At 38.8% G+C, this 18,266-nt stretch overlaps 1 pseudogene; it reads right to left on the bottom strand.

The window, feature by feature from the left end:
• Nucleotides 1-5,492: 5,492 nt before the first annotated feature.
• On the bottom strand, nt 5,493-6,182 carry LOC109433835 (serine/threonine/tyrosine-interacting protein pseudogene; annotated as a pseudogene).
• Between the last annotated feature and the right edge of the window lie 12,084 nt (nt 6,183-18,266).

Raw genomic sequence — 18,266 nt, 5'->3', positions numbered from 1 at the left:
TTGTCTGACCTTGTCTACATTCTACAACCCTTAAGTAAGTGAGCCCAAATAATTAATCACTCCCCGTTAATCAATTTGATAATTTTTAAATTCATTTTTGTGTGCGAAAACTTCAGATGATTTCTGTGTGTGCCTAGTCTCATCTTAGGATATTTCTTAAGAGTGAAGGAACAACAGATAGAAATGCCTGGTTCACCCACAAGAAACCCCTTTCTCTGAGAACTGCTTTGTTACCAGCAGCCAAATTGGTGACATCCTCTGCCTGTCACTCAAGTAAGGAACCTCAAGGGGATGTACAAAGGGCTGAGATAATGCTTGTTCATATGCATTGGATAGCAGTCACCATGTTAGTATTGACTCCATTAATCTGAAGCAGAACAAATGATCTTCTAGAAAAACCATGCACAAGCAGCCGGGCACACCTGGGCCCTTTCCCTTAAGTTCTGGGGAGGAATCAGTAGCCCTCTCCCACTCAGATGGAATTGATTAGGAGTCTTGACTATGAGAGATAATATCTGTGTTGCTGTTATCAAGACCCCCAGGCCCAATGATTCACTGGGAGGATGTGCAGGACGAAGCATCACAATACTTACGGTGATGATTTATGGCAAGAGAAAAATTCTAAGATGTCCTAAATTAAATTACGGCTGGCCAGAGAGTGAGAGAAATAGATAAGAGTACTTAACCAGTTAATAGCTGTGGGCCAACTAACAACAGACTGTTACGTTCCTGAATGTATGTTGGAGCTTTGAATCAATTTCTGAAGTGACCACCAGACTACCCCTGCATCCTGCTTCTGCATGAACTTTCAGGACTGTTGCCCACAACCAATCAAAAGTAGTAAATATTTCTTCCTTACGGACTGTGCGCCTGTCCTATAACTGCCGCTACTTCACCTTCTCCTGCACAACCTCTTCTTATCTACAGCCAGGGTAAATTCTTTCAAAACAACTTACATCTTTATTTCCCAAAACATAATGTATAAAAGAGTCTATCAACTCCAGGACGGTGGGCATGTCTTTTCCACCTAGCCCTGCTACTGGTGGTTCATGCCTCAGGTCCTGGTCCCTTTCGGGCTAGCAATTGGCTCAATAAACCCTTTCTTTCAGAAAAACTTTAGGCCATGAAAGTTTTTGTTTAACATTTATCATAGTGGAAGGATATGAAGCCAAACCAGCCAAGAGAAAAGGTGCATGGGGCAAAGTTCTGGGGAAACCAGGTGCAAGTTTCCAAGGGTCTGCAGTTGCGGAGTCACACAGGATGCATCTTAAGTCCCCCAGTAATGAGCTGTGACAAGACATGTGAAAAATGCCAACCAGAGAAGCTCATTAGAGACTCAGAAGCCAGGGTTTTTATAGGGTCATGTAAGCAGCCTCTGCCTGTCACATCCAAAATTGCAGACTCCAGAAGTAAAGTAAGTGTTTAGCATAAACCATTTTGTTTGTACAAACAATTTAGGCATAATAATTCTCTCTTATCAGTTATGGGAATGGTGGGAATTTTTCCAAAATCCAAGTTCCTAGACACTAGTCAGTGGTCAACATTGTAAGTAGGTCTTTCAAAGCCTAGCATCAGGCCTGCTGTGTTAACTCTTTTCTGCACAGTATTCCAAAGGCTGCCACCTCTGGACAACCATTTCCTACAATGTGAAAACAGTAGTTCTACGGCGCTATTCTCCCCACAGAATTCATGAACTTTCTCTCATGGTCATGCATATCAGAAGACTGATTTCATTTCTTTTTTAACACCATCTCCCATAGATATAAGTGGGGGCCTCTCTACTCAGACAGATGGGCTATCCATTTGCACTGAGCTTGAGTTCTGGGTTGAGTGTTATATAAATGGGTTGGTGGCTCTGGTCCCAGTAACTCAGCGGTGAAGAGGAATCTCATGTGAATTATCACCAAAGAGACTGTTTTTGTTCCCTAGGAATATGGGGACCATTTATTAGTGATTAGTATAAAAGCAGTAATATTTAATGTCTATGTAGGGCAACATGTTTTTCATTTGCGATCAATGCTGCTCAATAGAACACTTTAGCAATGTTGGAAACATTCACTAACCACACGTGGCTAGTGATCATTTGAAATATGACTAGTGTGACTGAGGAATGAAATTTTTAACTTTTTGAGTTTAATTAACTTTAAATAGCCATACGTAGCTGGCTAGTGGCTACTAGAGTTCTAGATTGTCCATTTGTGATTAAATGATCTATTGATAAAAACGATAAGGGGTGATGATCAAGATGATGGTACCAATTGAGGTCTTTCTCCACAAAATGTCCTACATTTCCCCAATCTTTTCTCTTCCCATTGGGCTTAAATTCTCCCTCTCCTAGTGTTCCCATCCTCCATCCAGCAGCTTCCATATTCAAAGCAACAGTATTATCGAGTCTTTTCATGGCTTGAATGTCAATAATAGAATATAAATAATCACTAAGAGGGACAGAGGGTTTCTTATAGCATATCATGCTTCAACATTACAGGTCAGGTGGGGGCATTTGAAACTTTCAATTATAGACTGTTGGGTAAAACAAATTCTTTGTTATAGAGAAATCTTCAGAATAGCCTCTGTTATAATAGTAGGTGTGTGCCATAAAATCATATATTATTATAAATGTTGTTTTCTAGTTTCCCTGGGAAGCAGAATCTGAGACAGATTTGTGTGCAAGTGGTTTATTCAAGAGTGGTCTTAGGAAAAATACTCAAAAAGAATTTGTGCAAAGCAAGATTGGGCACAGGGGAAGGTGAAGCGGGATGCAGTTGCAGCATTGGCCTCCGCTGATCTCATGGTGCATTCTGAAGCTTGGATGACTTTTCAAAGTTGTCCCAAATTGAGGCAGAAGGACCCGGCCTTTGCGTCATCAACCTGTCACTGGGTCCTGGCTGCAGCACTCACCTTGCCTGAAGGACAAAGCTGTGAGCTCTCAGCAGACTTTACTCCCAGCAACTTGGGAAACGGGAGCATTGGCTGTATCACAGCATCCATTAGGATAGGTTTAATTTTCATTTGAAAAGGAAACCTGCCTGCTTTCCATTCTGCTGTAGGGCTTTTGCAGAAGGCAGAACAAAGTCATGGTTAAAAGCAGGGCTTTGGAGTTGTTTCAAGTCCTGTACTCTGTGATCTCGGGCAAGGTACTTAGTTTCCTTAGGTCTTAATTTCTTTGACTTAGAAATTGACAATAATGCCTATTTGTAAAGATTGCGATAACATAATGTGACAAAGCACTTAGCACAAGGTCTGATGCTTGATAAACACTCAACAAATGGTTGCTATTGTTATAATTTTAGGAATTTTATAAGACACAACTTTTGGGTATAAAATATCCCCACTGTGAGCACAGTAGAGCTGTGTGACAGTTTTTGGCAACAGGATGAAAAAGAGCTGTGCTTCACTACTCACTGTCAAGGCCTTTCACTTCTCCTAGCCTTTGCCTTGCTCTAGCAGAAGGGCCCAGAATTGGGACAAGTTAAGTTGGAAAAGCCAATACGAACAAGGGTGATGCTGTTCCTGCATCCAGAGGGGAGGGAGTGATGCTACTAGGTGAGCTCATGATCTTTTGCATAGGAGAAAATAATCCCAAGAAGCTATAAGAGTCTTGCTCATTTATGTTTAGGTTAATGATGTAATCTTTAGATATTTCTGGAGATGCCTTCTTCTCAGAAATCCACCCCTCCCCAGTTCTAATCACATTTCTGTAATCTTGAAGGTATGAGGTACAAACATAACCCTTTACCACTTTCAAGCACTCCACAAATATTAACTAATTAATTCATAAAAGAACAGTTTTTTTGGCTCAATCTTGGCAGCTCAACTCTCTAGTCCACAATAACAGTTAGTCATAGAGCCAAGGGACACACTTTATTAACATTATTAACACACAATTCAAGCTGGAGTTCCAGATGTAGGAAGAAATAGCTGCCAAACCCAGCCCCCGCAACTGACCCCTAGTTGAAGGCTTCCTGCCTTTGCTTTTGTGATGTTCCTAGACCTCTTTGTCTGCTAATCCTGTGAGAGGGTATTGTGGTGCAAGTCCCCCAGACTTGAGTTTCATGAACAAGTAAACTTGTTTTCCCGTGACTGTTTTTTTAAAAAAATTATAATTGACAGTCAATATTATTTTATATTAGTTTAAGGTACATGGCATGGTGGTTAGACATTCATTTAATTTATGAACTGATTCTCCCATAAGTCTAGTACATAGTTTTTACAATATTATTGACTATATTCCCCATACTGTACTTTACATCCCCATGACTAGTTTGTAACTACCAATTTGTATTTCTTCCTGCCTTCATCTTTCTCCCTTAGCACCACCATCATCTAGTAACCATCAGTTTTTTCTCTGTATCTGTGAGTCTACTTCTTTTTTGTTTGTTCATATATTCTGTTCTTTAGATTCCACATATAAGTGAGATCATATGGTATTTTTCTTTCTCAGTCTGACTTATTTCACTTAGCATAATATCCTCTAAGTCCATCCATGTTGTTACAAATGGTAAGATTTCATTCTTTTTTGTGGCAGAGTAATACTACATTGTATAAATGTACCACATTTTCTTTATCTAATCGTCTACTGATGGGCATTTCAGTTGTTTCCCTAATGAGGCTCTTGTGAATAACACTGCAGTAAACACAGGGGTGCACATATCTTTTCAAATTAGTGTTTTGGATTTCTTTGAATAAATACCCAGGAGAAGAACTGTTGGGTCATAGGTAGTTCTATCTTTAATTTTTTGAGGAACCTCATACTCTTTTCCACAGTGGCTGCACCAATTTGTAATCCCGCCAACAGTGGACGAGGGTTCCCTTTTCTCCACATACTCGTCAACATTTGTTTGATTTATTGATGGCCATTGTGATGGGCATGAGGTGGTATTTCATTGTGGTTTTTATTTGCATTTTTCTGATGATTAGGGATGTTGAGCATCTTTTCATATGTCTACTGGCCATATGTATGTCCTCTTGGAGAAATATTTATTCAGGTCCTCTACCCATTTTTTTATTTGTATTGTTTGTTGGGTGTTGAGTTGTATCAATTTTTTTAAATAAATTTTGGATATTAACCCATTATCCGATGTATCATTAGAAAATGTCTTCTCTCATTCAGTAGGATATCTTTTGTTTTGTTTATGGTTGCTTTTGCTGTGCAAAAATTTTTAGTTTGATGTAGTCCCATATGTTTATTTTTTCTTTTGTTTCTCTTCCTCAAGGAGATATATGAAGTCTGACAATTAAGTTAGAGAACTCATCCTAGAAAAACACTACATACTTCATTGCTGAATATTATTATGGTCACCTTTGAAGTACTCCCCTTGGGAAGGTATGCATTGATGCCAGCACCTAGTCTACCCTTCAAAGCAATTTTGGAACTCTCTTTCTGGAATGGCCATCAGAGCTGTCATCGTATTACTGTTGATATCCTGAATGTCATCAAAATGTGTTTTCCTTTCAATATTTCCTTTAATATTTCCTATAATGTTGCTTTTGAGTCAGTTATTCTGTGTAGTCACCACTTGCATGCTTCCAAAATCATCATCTTCTTCATGAGTACTCTTCAAACTGCCTGTAGTATCATAATGAACAGATAATGACCTTTCTATCTGGAGTGGTGACATCATCTGTATTGTTACATTTGCTAGGTAGATGGCTTCATATTCCTGAAGTTGATGGACAAATCCAGCATTAAGATTAATACAAGAATCTTCTTTCTTGAACATAAGCAAATGCATCCCTGTATTTCATTCCAAATGCTTCCATAATGTATGCAATAACAAAGACAGCACTCCTGGAGATCCCTGCATTTCCATGGGCAAGAACTTTTCCTCCAATTTGTAAGCTCCCATTAATAAATTCTTTAGTCATGGGGAAAAATGTCTTATATTTTCAACTGGATTATCTGCAATATCCAAGACTAAGTATCTAAATGATTGTTGAAAGTTTGCTTCAATAAAGTTAATAAAGTTAATAAAGTTCACTTCAATATTTTGTCTTATGCATATTATATGGGTTATTCCATGTTTCTATAGAATAGGAAGCTTGCTTTTCATAGCAGAAGAATATGGCCCTAAAAATAATCCAGGTAATATTTCCTGCATCTCTTGTCTCATAGCGTAGGTCCACTCCTCAGTGTCTTCTTTGCATTATGGGAGAGAGGGAAACTCCAGCTTCACATCCTCCATGATCCTGGCCAGTGGGCTGGTGGGTGGGATGTAAGTAGGAGTTATTTGCCAGCTCGACCCTTGGGCTGGCAGTGGTGGTGTAAGGAAGGAGGGCCGGTGGACCGGAGGGCTAACGGACAGGCAATGGGCTTACAAATAACACATACAGACCAAAGGGTCCCAGCAACTCTGGCAGCAGCGACAGTGAGGATGAAGAATGTTGGGTGGCTCATACCTGGCTGCCATGCTACTGCCAGTCCCTTTCCTCTGAGCGTCCTTTGATTTTAAATGATAGCTTTGCTGAGTAGAGTAGTCTTGGTTGTTGGCCCTTGTTTTTGGTCACTTTGAATATTTCCTACCACTTTCTTCTGGCCTGCAAAGTTTCTGTTGAGAAATCACTATATTCTTATGGGAGCTCCCTTGTAAGTAACTAATTGTCTTTCTCTTGCTGCTCTTAAGATTCTCTCTTTGTCTTTAACCTTTTCCATTTTAAGTACAGTATTTCTTGGTGTAGGTCTGTTGGGGTTCATCTTCTTTGGGACTCTCTGTACTTCCTGGACTTGTATTTCTATTTCCTTAGTCAGGTTAGGGAAATTTTCAGTCATTATTTCTTCAAAAAGTTTCTTGATTGCATGATCTTATTCTGGTAGTCCTACAATGCAAATGTTGTTACACTTGATGTTGCCCCACAGGTCCCTTAAGCTATCTTCATTTTTTAAAATTCTTTTATCTTTTTACAGTTTCCATTGGGTGTTTTCTGCTACTTTGAATGTCTGATTTAGTCCTCTGTATCATCTAATCTGCTGTTGATTCCTTCTAGTGTATACTTAATTTCTGTTTTTGTATTCTTTATTTCTGACTGTTTCTTTTTTATGGCTTCTATATCCTTCTTTATGCTTACTATCTCTTTGTTGAAGTTTGCACTAAGTTCCTTAAGTATTCTTATAACCAGTGTTTTAAAATCTGTCTCTGGTAGGTTGTTTGCCTCCATTTCATTCTTTTTGTGGAGTTTTCTCCTGTTCTTTTATTTGGGATTTGTTTCTTTGTGCCCCATTCTGGCTGCCTCTTTTTGTTTGCTTCTATGTATGAGGATTTTCTGTCTCTCAGTCTTTGTTGGGTGGCCTTATGTAGTATATGTCATGTGTAGTCTAGTTGTTCATTCTCCCTGATCATCTGTGCATGTGTTCCAGGAGTGTCCCTTGTATGTGTTGTGTATATTCTTCTATTATTTGAACCTTTTTTGCTTTTGGTGTGTCAGTGGGTGGGATTGATTCTCAGATTGAGTGGCTGTGAGGATTTGCTACACCCATGAGCTGCTGTGTGGGCGCTGACCCCTCAGAGGGTGATTCTCCCTAGCTGGTTCTTGTGCCTGTTGAGACCGTCCTTTGGGTGTGCCACTTGTGGGACTAATTGGGTAGTGCTCTGGTGTGGCCTGAGGCCAGTCTCTCAGTGTGTTGTTTCTGGTGTTCTTGAGAGGAGCTCCTGTGTAGGCCAATGTTAGCCTTGACTATGACTGGCCCATGGCTAACTGATAGGAGCTACAAAGCTGTATGCAGAGGGTTGCTGCTTGTGCTGGACCTTGGAGGCATGTGGGGGCAGCCTCATTGTGAACTGGTATTGGGCCTGGGGAAGCTTGGCAACAGGCCACCTGCTAGCTACCCGCATGTCCAGCCATTGAAAGAGTCTCCATAGGTGCATGGGGCAGGCTGGTTGAGCTGGTATTGAGAGTGTCCAGGGCAATGCAGCACTAGCTGGGTGGGGTGGGTTCCCAGGGGGTCATGGGGTGTGGCCAGTAGTTTTTACAAAGTTAATGAAGATTCAGTCCTTGTGCTAGTGCTGGGTCCATGACCACTTTGCAAAATGCCAGAATTCCATGGCCAGCCACCACTTGCCTCTGGCTAAAGATCCCTGAGAGCTGCTGAGGAGAGGCTGCAGCACATGCTGTGGCTTACTGCCCACCACTGAATGCTCTCTAGGCTGCTGGGCCATCTGCTACTATAAAAGCCTCCCACAGATTCTGGGGTGGGGCTGTCTGCCCAGGAGCTGAGGATGCCTCTGACAATGCCGCACTAGCTGGGAGGGGCAGGGACCTATGGTGTCCCATAAACCACTAGATTTTAAAAAGAAAAAATAATTTTGTAAGTGAGGACATAAAAAAGCACCTACTATCTTTTGTCACCATCAATGAATAAAAAGGAAGGACATTTCAGCAGAACAAATTAAGCAATATAGTCTTTGGATAAAAGACACCTTTTAAAGTTGAGTACATTTAGCTTCCTGGAAAACTACTTCCTGGTAAAACTCTGTTTTACCTCTTGTCTCCAACAGGTATAAAGCTCTTCATGGACTGGGTCTGGCTTTTGGCCAGGAGTGGACCATCACTGGAGGTATATATCTGGGGGTTCCTTGTAGCCCCTGAGTCCCAGAAGGGCAGTTGTCAGTGCTATTTTGTTAATCACTATACATGTGCTTAATATAATATTCAACACATATTAGGGACTCAATAAATATTTGTTGAATACAGGAATGAATATGATTATCTGGCTGTGACCATGGCCAACTCACAGCATTGCTGGGGCTCAGATCTGTACAATCGGACCTGTGCAATCCCATCTATATGATCTATACAACTAGAAAGTCACATTGGCTGTCTGTCAGGTTCCCTTCCATTTAAACGAACAAAGCCAAAAAGCTAGGATTGGGAAGGAATAGTAGAGTGTTTTTGTTTCCTTTCCTTTCCTCTTTTTTTTTTTTTTTAATGGATAATTCAACTTTTGGGACCATGATGAATTTTTCAAAAGCTTGTTGCAATGTTTATCTTCTGAATGAAGTTGTTGATTCTTTTTTTCTTTTTTTGGCCCCACCCACCTGGTTTTCAAGCCATTGTTTCTCAGTCTAGCTGTGGGGTGCAGCTCCGTGGCCCATGTGGGAATCGAACTGGCGGCCTTTGGCATTAGGAGCACGGTGCTCCAACTGTCTGAGACACCAGGCTGCCCCAGATGTTGATTCTTTAATAGGTAAATCCTGCCTCTCAGGGGCCCCAGGTGAGGAAGGGTCCCTTGCAGACTGAGGTATTAATTTAAAAACTAAGTGTTGGAGGATAGGGAACCTTACTACAATATTTAATTAGACGTCTAGATATTAACTCTAAGCAACTCTTCTCTGTTTTTTCTTTTCCTGGAGAGCATTTTAAAAAAAGATCTATGTTATTACAAATTTTGTTATTATTATTATTATTATTATTATCACTATTATTGTTATTTTAAAGTGTCCCATGGCTACTATGTGTAATTGAGTTTAAAGTCTGATAAATCTTTGATGAGTAATACAGCAGTCACCCTAGCTTATACATATTTCAAAGCCAGTTAAATTCCAAGAGCTGGCAGCAGGCAGAGGTTGAATACACATTATGTTTCTCTTTCCACATTCCTACTCAATCCACTTTCTTTAGGGAAAGCACTTTTTTGTCATGAGGAGGTGAGGAATGAAGGAGAGATGGATTTTCATTAAGAATATAGGCTTTGTATACAATTTCTTTATCTGTCTGAACATCTGATAGAACAGGGCTTTGAAAATGATCTTAGATTAGAGTGTATATGCTTTTTGATTTTGAATGATGCTGTTATGCAAATATTTCCTCGAGTTATGGCAAATGTTTACCTGAAAAAAGAACCCTTAAAACAACATATTAATATGGATTGTTTGCTTCTTAAAACAATAACCATGGTCTGCACCCTGTGTGTTTCTTTGGGAGTATAGAGGATTCATTTTCAATTATGAAATTTCATATGAATTTAAAGGATATTTTTTCTATTAAAATTTTATTGCACTGTTTCTAGCTCAAAAATGGCTAAAACATAATGATACTAGAACATAATTATTTGGCATTAGAAAAATTAACTAGACATTATGATATCTTCAGCCTGTTATTTCAAATGGCTGTGTTGTTTATTGAGACACTGACAAATAGAGAGTATTTTTAAAATGTGATCTGTCATTTGCAGTGCTATTTCTTTAAAATTGAGTGTGGCTTCCTGTCTGCTAAGAATGCACAGGCTGTCTCATGTATCCCCCTACTGCTAAGAGAAGTCTGGTTCTACCCTCTGTTGCCCTCTCTTTGCTTGGTGCTAAACTACTCTTGGACGCATATTTCCAGAGGTGGAATATGAACCTAACCTCTGTGATGTCACCATAGACCTTGATCTGTGAGAGCGTTTGTGAGTGGAAAGAAGTTAGGAAATCACCATTGGTCTTCCCTTTCTCTCTGCTCAGCTCACCTCTCTACTCACCCCCTTCCCTCTGTTCTTAGAGGTGTGTAACATGTTTTGTGAAATGGTGTGTGAAGACTGGAGTGTTTACTGTTGTGAGAGGGGATGTTGTTCATAACAGAGGAACTCTTTGATTCATTCCCCAAAGTTGGTGTCACTATTTGCTAGCTATGTGGGCTCAAATAACTTACTTAACTGTTCTTAGCCTCAGTTTTATTATCTGTAAAATGAAAATAAACTTACGTACTTCATAGGATGAAGATTGGTGAGATATTGTATATAAAGCACCTGCCATAGTGCTGGGCACGTAGTTTCTTTCTCACATGTCTGCTTATTTCTGAAATCTGGTATCCTAACTAGAAACAGAATCACTGCTCTAAGAAGTGTATTTATTCTGAAGAATGCGATTAGCTGGCTCTTTGGGGCCCTGCCACTGCGAGGACCTGAGGACCAGTGGCGCTGCATGCCAAAATAAAGATGGCCCAGCAGGAGGATGGAGCTTCCAAAATGTCCATGTCTAGGTTACTCTATTTTCACTTATAGACTGCTCAAGCAATCTGGGCCTTGTAGAAACCTAGATTTCCATATTCAGTCCACCCCGAAGCAGCAGGAATATCCTGCATTAGTTTTTCCTTGCTGCTGTGAGGTGAAACACAGTGTTGAGTGCAAATAGACCGAGGAAAATTAGAGTAGGAAAATGCTGTTCTTATCCTTGTATAGGCACAGGTAGGCTGTTGGCATCCCAGCCCTGCCACCTGCTCTGCCACCCCCTGCCTTCACCTCACTCTCCACTGTGTGTTCTTGCTGAGCCACAGAAAACATCCTGAAAAAGCTAAAGCAAGTAGGTAAGAGAAACCACTTTTTTAATTTAAAAGGATAAAAAATCCTAACTAGCTTCAGGTCAACTTTTAAGGATGTGAAATAATTTGAAAGCTTTTTGAAATGCCTTTTGGTATTTTATGAAAAAAAAAAATGATTAAAAGGCAAAATTTTCTTCACAAATGTCTACTTAGATATAGTATTTATGTTTATTTTTAAACCCACACTGGCCATTACTGCACAGAAGAAAATAGCATGGCATTCAGCCCACATCTTCAAAACCACATCCAATGTTTGTGTAGCTCTGGCTGAAAACGGAACTCTAGTTCTTTCTTGATTGTTCAATGATTTGAGTCACCAGGAGTTTTAATAGACTGGGTGGCTTAATGAGGGAAAATAGCTATTTGGTCTTCGTGGTGTGCCAGGTGTTATCTTCTAAGATAGTTAGACAACAGTGTATTTTTGCATGTAATAAACAACAATAATAACTACCAGTTTCAATGGCAAATGTAATAGCTAGTTAGCCAGGTGGCATTTGACAACTTAGAAATGCTGCAGTGTTGACTTGCTGGTCGTCATGGCTGCCACTAGCAAATATGGTGAAAGTGAGGAATAAAAGTAAAAGTTAGGAAAAAAATACAACAGGCACAGTCTATTTTGACATTGTCCAGCACCAGTTCTTGTTTTGTTTATTTCTTATTCCCTTTTTGGACGTAACTGACAGGAAAATGCTTAATGCTAATAACAGTTAACATTTATCTAGTGTCAGCTCTAGCCTAGGTACTTTCTCACTGGATCATCTCATTTAATCCTTATAGAAACCAAATGAAGTAAGCGATTATCTCCCCATTTTACCAATGTGAACATTGAGGTTAGGAAGACCAAGTAGCCTTCCAAACATTGTATAGCCAGTAAGTGATGGACATGGGATAGAAGCAAGAAAATCTGACTCCAAAGTCTGTGCTGTGAGCCACCACACTACAACCTGATGATTCAGCTTCTCTTCATTGGTGCCTGCTGGTCAGTTTCACAGGGAGGGGCCAGAGGTTGGGGTGGGAGATATCTGTGTAGTGACAGGCACTCACTTGTTCTTTCGGTATGTATGTATTGTGCATCTTCTCTGTACTTGGCACTGTGGGTTCTACTGTTGGGGTAATCAAACTTTCAGACTGGTTCTTCCAGACTCTCAGTGTGTTTGGAACAGTTGAACATTCCAGATGCTTATATGCAAGTGCTTGTCACTTAGTACTTTAATGGAGTGTTCAGGCGGCCAAGGAAAGTACTAGAAAACAGACTTGGTATTCAGGGTGGCCAAGTCTTTGAGAAGCATGCCTGGCAGCTGGCGATGAGAAATGGTCTGGATGATTTGGCAGAGCACAAGAACAGAAGCAGTGGGTACAGGTGATAGAAATACACTGAAACCATGAAGTCAGTGGGTGGCATCTAGGAGAGCAGAGCAGCCAAAAGCTGAGCATAGGTTTGGCCTGAGATTCTGGGACTAGTCTTTAGTTCCTAGGATGCCTCAAAAAAGCAGGAGAGCACAAGTGATAGAGGAATTGAGCATTATTCCAGCATCAAACTTCAGCCTATGGATTTCTAGATTTCCTTTGAATCGTAAAAGAATTGGCCAAGAATTACCTTGAGTTTAGAGATGAGCACTAAGTGGTTAGGTGTGGAAATGATAGCTTCAGAGATGGGTTTGTCATTATCTTGGGAACGGAGACACAAATGGCTTTGTCCAAATAAGCATTTCGGTTGGGCAAGATCCACCAGGTGGTGAGGTTAAATGTTAAAAATGAAAATGTTACAAAAGAAAAAATCCAAAGTCCTGTTTTTCTTTCTTTCTTTCTTTTTTTTTTTTTTAAAGGAATAGCTATGTCCTGGCAGGGACTGGAAGATAATTAAGTACTGTGAGTGTAGGAGGATGTAAGGAACTGGGAATGCTATTAGGAAGCTTTTTCTTAAATGATAGCCTCCAAACCATTTGAAAGTGAGAACAACAACAATAATTCTGATTTAATAATCGTTACCTCTTACAAGTATATTCAATGAATGCAGAAAATTCTATTATTTTAAGAGATTTAAAATGATTTCAACTGATTTGGCTGTTGTATATTTTATTTTGTGGCCTAGGGCAAATGACAATGCAAGAGCCGTGGAGATAGCTGTGAAAATAAAGTACATGGCTGTAAATTGATGGTTGCTTCTAAAGCTCTTCTGGCTCACCATTGGTTTACATCTCCAAGTACTTTCTCCCCCTGCCTGGAGGCCTGAAGGGGGTTGCTCCCTTAGCTTGTTGTCCATAATCTTTTCCGGAGAGATCCTAGCTCAAACATTTCTATTGTGGAGAAGATTCTATCGATAGTATTTTTTGCTCTTTCTTTATTTTATTTCATTTTTTTCCCAAGGAGATGGCTACACACAGAGAGAACCATACTTATAATTTGTAGAGGAACATTGCCACCTGGCTGAAAGATTACATTTTGAAAGCTCAATAAGTGAGTTTTATTTCCAACTTTGCTTGTGCCTCACTTTCTCTAAAATGCCTTTTCTACATCTGTAAAATGGAACAATTAATCTCCGCCTGCATCCCAGTAGTGTTATGAAAACAAGTTACCAACTGCTTGGAGTATACTTTGAGTTTCTTTTTGAGAAATAGAAAATATTACCATTGTGTGAAAATGATAAAGCTTAGTAAATGAGTGTACATTTTTATGTCACTAGAACATGATAAATGGAAATGAAATCAACAAACTTAAATTATATGTTGACATAGGTTCTCTATGTCAACATAGAGATAATAAAGTAGTCTCCCAAAAGGAAATTTCAAAAATCAAGAACAAAATAAAAATACATTCATATACAGAATTTAAAAATTCTTAAAACTTCTTGGTGCCAACTAAATCTTTAGTCCAGCATTTTCCAAACCATGCTGATAATTTTTCCCCCATTTATTTATTTATTTATTTATTTATTTATTTATTTATTTTCAGTTGTGCAAAACAATGCAATAGTTAGACATTTCACCCCTCAAAAAGTGATTACACCCCTCCCCCAATCTATTGCCCCTCTGACATCGTATATATCTATTACTATTCCATTGACTCTATTCCCTATGTTATACTCCGTATCCTGTGACTATATATTTTAAATATTAGTTGACATACAATACTATTCACCTTCAGCTTCAGGTGTACAGTGCAGTGGTCAAGCATCTACACGGTCCATGAAGTGGGCTCCCTAATAAGACATGTTCCCATCTGACACCCTACAAAATCTTTATAATGTTATTGATTACATTCACCAAACTGTTTTTCATATCCCCGTGGCAATATTGTAGTTACCAATTTATGCTGTCTAATCCCTCCCCTTTCTTCCTCATCCCCACCTCCTTCCCATCTAGGAACCATCAGCTTTTCTTTTCTATCTCTGAGACTATTTCTGTTTACTTTGCTCATTTCTTTAGATCTTTAGATTCCACATATAAGTGAGATCATATAGTATTTGTCTTTCTCCGACTGACTTATTTCACTTAGCGTAATGTTCTCTAAGTTCATCCATATCATTGCAAATGGTAAGATTTAATTCTTCTTTAGAGCTGAGTAATACACCGTTGTGTAAGTGTACCACAATTTCTTAATCCAGTCATCTACCGATGGGCACTTTGGTTGTTTCCAAGTTTTGGCTGTTGTAAACAGCACTGCAATAAACATAGGGGTGCATATGTTTTTTTGAATTAGCGTCTTGGATTTCTCGGCTAGATGCCTAAGACTGGAATTATTGGGTTATAAGGTAATTCCATTTCCAGTTTTTTGAGATACCTTCATAGTGATTTCCATAGTGGCTGCACCAAACGGCAATCCCACCAACAGTGCACCAGGGTTCCCTTTTCTCCACATCTGCGCTAGCACTTGTTTGTTGATTTATTAATGATAGCCATTCTGACTGGAGTGAGGTGGTATCTCTGTGGTTTTTATTTGCATTTCTCTAATGATTAGTGAAGCTGAACATTTTTTTTATATGTCTGTTGTCCATCTGAATGTCCTCTTTAGAGAAATGTTGCTTCATGTCCTCTGCCCATTTTTTAATTGGGTTGCTTGTTTTTTTGGTGTTGAGCTGAATGAGTGTTTTATAAATTTTGGATATTAACTCCTTATCAGATGCATCATTGACAATTATCTCTTCCCATTCCGTAGGCTACCTTTTTGTTTTTGATGGTTTCCTTTGCTGTGAAAAAACTTTTAAGTTTGATGTAATCCCATATATTTATTTTTTCTTTTACTTCCCTTACCCAAGGGGATATATCAGTAAAAATATTACTCAGAGTAATATCTGCAAATTTACTCCCTATATTTTCTTGTAGGAGTTTAATGGCTTTGGGTCTTACATTTAAGTCTTTAATCCATTTTGGATTTGTTCTTGTATATGGCGTAAGGAGGTGGTCCAGTTTCATTTTTTTGCATGTCAGTCCAGTTTTCCCAGCACCATATATTAAATAGACTGTCTTTACTCCAATGTAAATTTCCAGGATCCATCAAATCCAAGTCAAGTTGTTGTCCTTCAATCTAGTTGTGAAGGGCACAGCTCAGCTCCAAGTCCAGTCACCGTTTTCAATCTAGTTGCGGAAGACGTAGCCCACCATCCCATGTGGGAAATGAACTGGCAACCTTGTTGTTAAGAGCTCGTGCTCTAACCAACTGAGCCATCCGGCCACCCATAATTTGTTATTTTTATTGTTTATTATGATACATTTCATGAGAAATTAAAAGGTATTCAATGAAAAATATGTTCAGTGATCAAATAAATTTAAGATATGCTAGATTAAACAACTAGGTTAAATGGTAGGTTATATAGCTCTCTTTCTGTGCTTCTGCAAAAGAGGGAAATGGTTTGTCACATTTCCAAACCACTTTGACCCAGGAATGCAGTTTGAAAAAAGTTATTATGGGCCAGAAACAAATTTAAATAAGCTCATGTTTAAAATGACTGCTTAGTATTTGGTTGCTTGAGTGTCCTTGGCAATTAGTAATACTGAGATAAGTTATTCTGCTACTTTTGTATACATTTAACCCTTGAACAACATGGTTTGAATGGCACAGGTCCACTTATAAGCACATTCTAGTCAACAAATACACTCACCCTTCTTGTCCTCTGGTTTTGCTTCCTGCGGATTTAACCAACCATAGACAGTAAACAGTATTTTCCGGTTCAGAATGAGAAAATAAGAGGTGTGATAGAAATATACAGTGAATATTTAAATAAAAAAAATGTATCAGAGTTAAAGACACATTGCCATTAATTCCCCCTCAAAATACTTCCCCCCTGCTTTGAACACGCTTATCCCATCATTCTTTTTTTTTTAATTAAAATTTATTGGGGTGACAATTGTTAATTGTTAGTAAAGTTACATAGATTTCAGCTGTATAATTCTGTAATACATTATCTATATCTCACATTGTGTGTTCACCTCCCAGAGTCAGTTCTCTTTCCATCACCATATATTAGACTTGTTTACCCTATTCTAGTAACCCTTACCCTCTGGTAACCTCTAAACTATTGTCTATGTCTGTGAATTTTTGTTTCTGCATTTGTTTGTCTTGTTCTTTTGTTGTTTTTAGTTTTATATACCACATATCAGTGATATCATATGGTCCTTGACTTTTTCTGTCTGACTTAATTTCGCGTAGCATTATAATCTCAAGATTCACCCATGTTGTCACAAATGGTCTTATTTCATCTTTTCTTACTGCCAAATAGTATTCCATTGTGTATATATACACTACTTCTTTATCCAATCATCTATCAAAGGACATTTTGGTTGTTTCCATGTCTCAGCCACTGTAAATAAAGCTGCAATGAACATTGGAGCACACATGTCTTTATGGATAAATGTTTTCAGATTTTTTGGGTAGATACCCAAGAGAGGGATTGCTGGGTCATATGGTAATTCTATTCTTAATTTTTTGAGGAACCTCCACACTGCCTTCCACAGTGGCTGCACCAATCTTCATTCCCACCAACAGTGTATGAGGGTTCCTTTTTCTTCACAGCCTCTCCAACACTTGTTACTATTTGTTTTGTTGATGATAGCCATTCTAACTGGGGTGAGATGGTATCCCATTGTGGTTTTTATTTGCATTTCTCTGATGATTAGTGATGTTGAGCATTTTTTCATATGTCTATTTGCCATTTGTATGTCCTCTTTGGAGAAATGTCTCTTCAGGTCCTCTGCCCACTTTTCAATTGGGTTGTTTGTTTTTCTGTTGTTGAGTTGTATGAGTTCCTTGTTTATTTTGGATATTAGCCCCTTATTGGAGGCACTGTTTGCAAAAATATACCCCCATTCAATTGGTTGCCTCTTTATTTTGTCGATGGTTTCTTTTGCTGTGCAGAAGCTTTTCAGTTTGATATAGTCCCATTCATTTATTTTAGCTTTACTTCCCTTGCATTTGGAGTCAAATTCATGAAATGCTCTTTGAACCCAGGGTCTATAAGTTTAGTACCTATGTTTTCTTCTATGCAGTTTATTGTTTCAGGCCTTGTTCTTAGGTCTTTGATCCATTTTGAGTTAATTTTGGTACATGGTGACAGATAACAGTCCAGTTTCATTCTTTTAAACATGGCTTTCCAATTCTGCCAGCACCATTTATTGAAGAGGCTGTCTTTTCTCCATTATATGTTTTTTGCTTCTTTGTCAAAAATTATCTGTCCATATTTATGTGGTTTTATTTGTGGTTCTCAATTCTATTCCATTGGTCTGTGTGTCTGTTTTTCTGCCAGTACCATGTTGTTTTGATTATTGTAGCCCTGTAGTACAAGCTAAAGTCAGGATTGTGATACCTCCAGCATTGTTTTTTTTTCTTAAGATTGCTTTGGCTATTCAGGGTATTTTATGGTTCCATACAAATCTGATGATATTTTGTCCTATTTCTTTAAAAAATGCCTTTGGGATTTTGATGGGGATTGCATTAAATCTGTATATTGCTTTTGGTAATATGGCCATTTTAACTATGTTGAT

Source organism: Rhinolophus sinicus, chromosome 4, assembly GCF_057876585.1.
Source record: "Rhinolophus sinicus isolate RSI-liver-muscle chromosome 4, RSI-T2T, whole genome shotgun sequence".
NCBI lineage: Eukaryota > Metazoa > Chordata > Mammalia > Chiroptera > Rhinolophidae > Rhinolophus > Rhinolophus sinicus.
The sequence above is the reverse complement of the archived record's forward strand: the minus strand, read 5'-3'. Positions and strand labels throughout refer to the sequence as shown.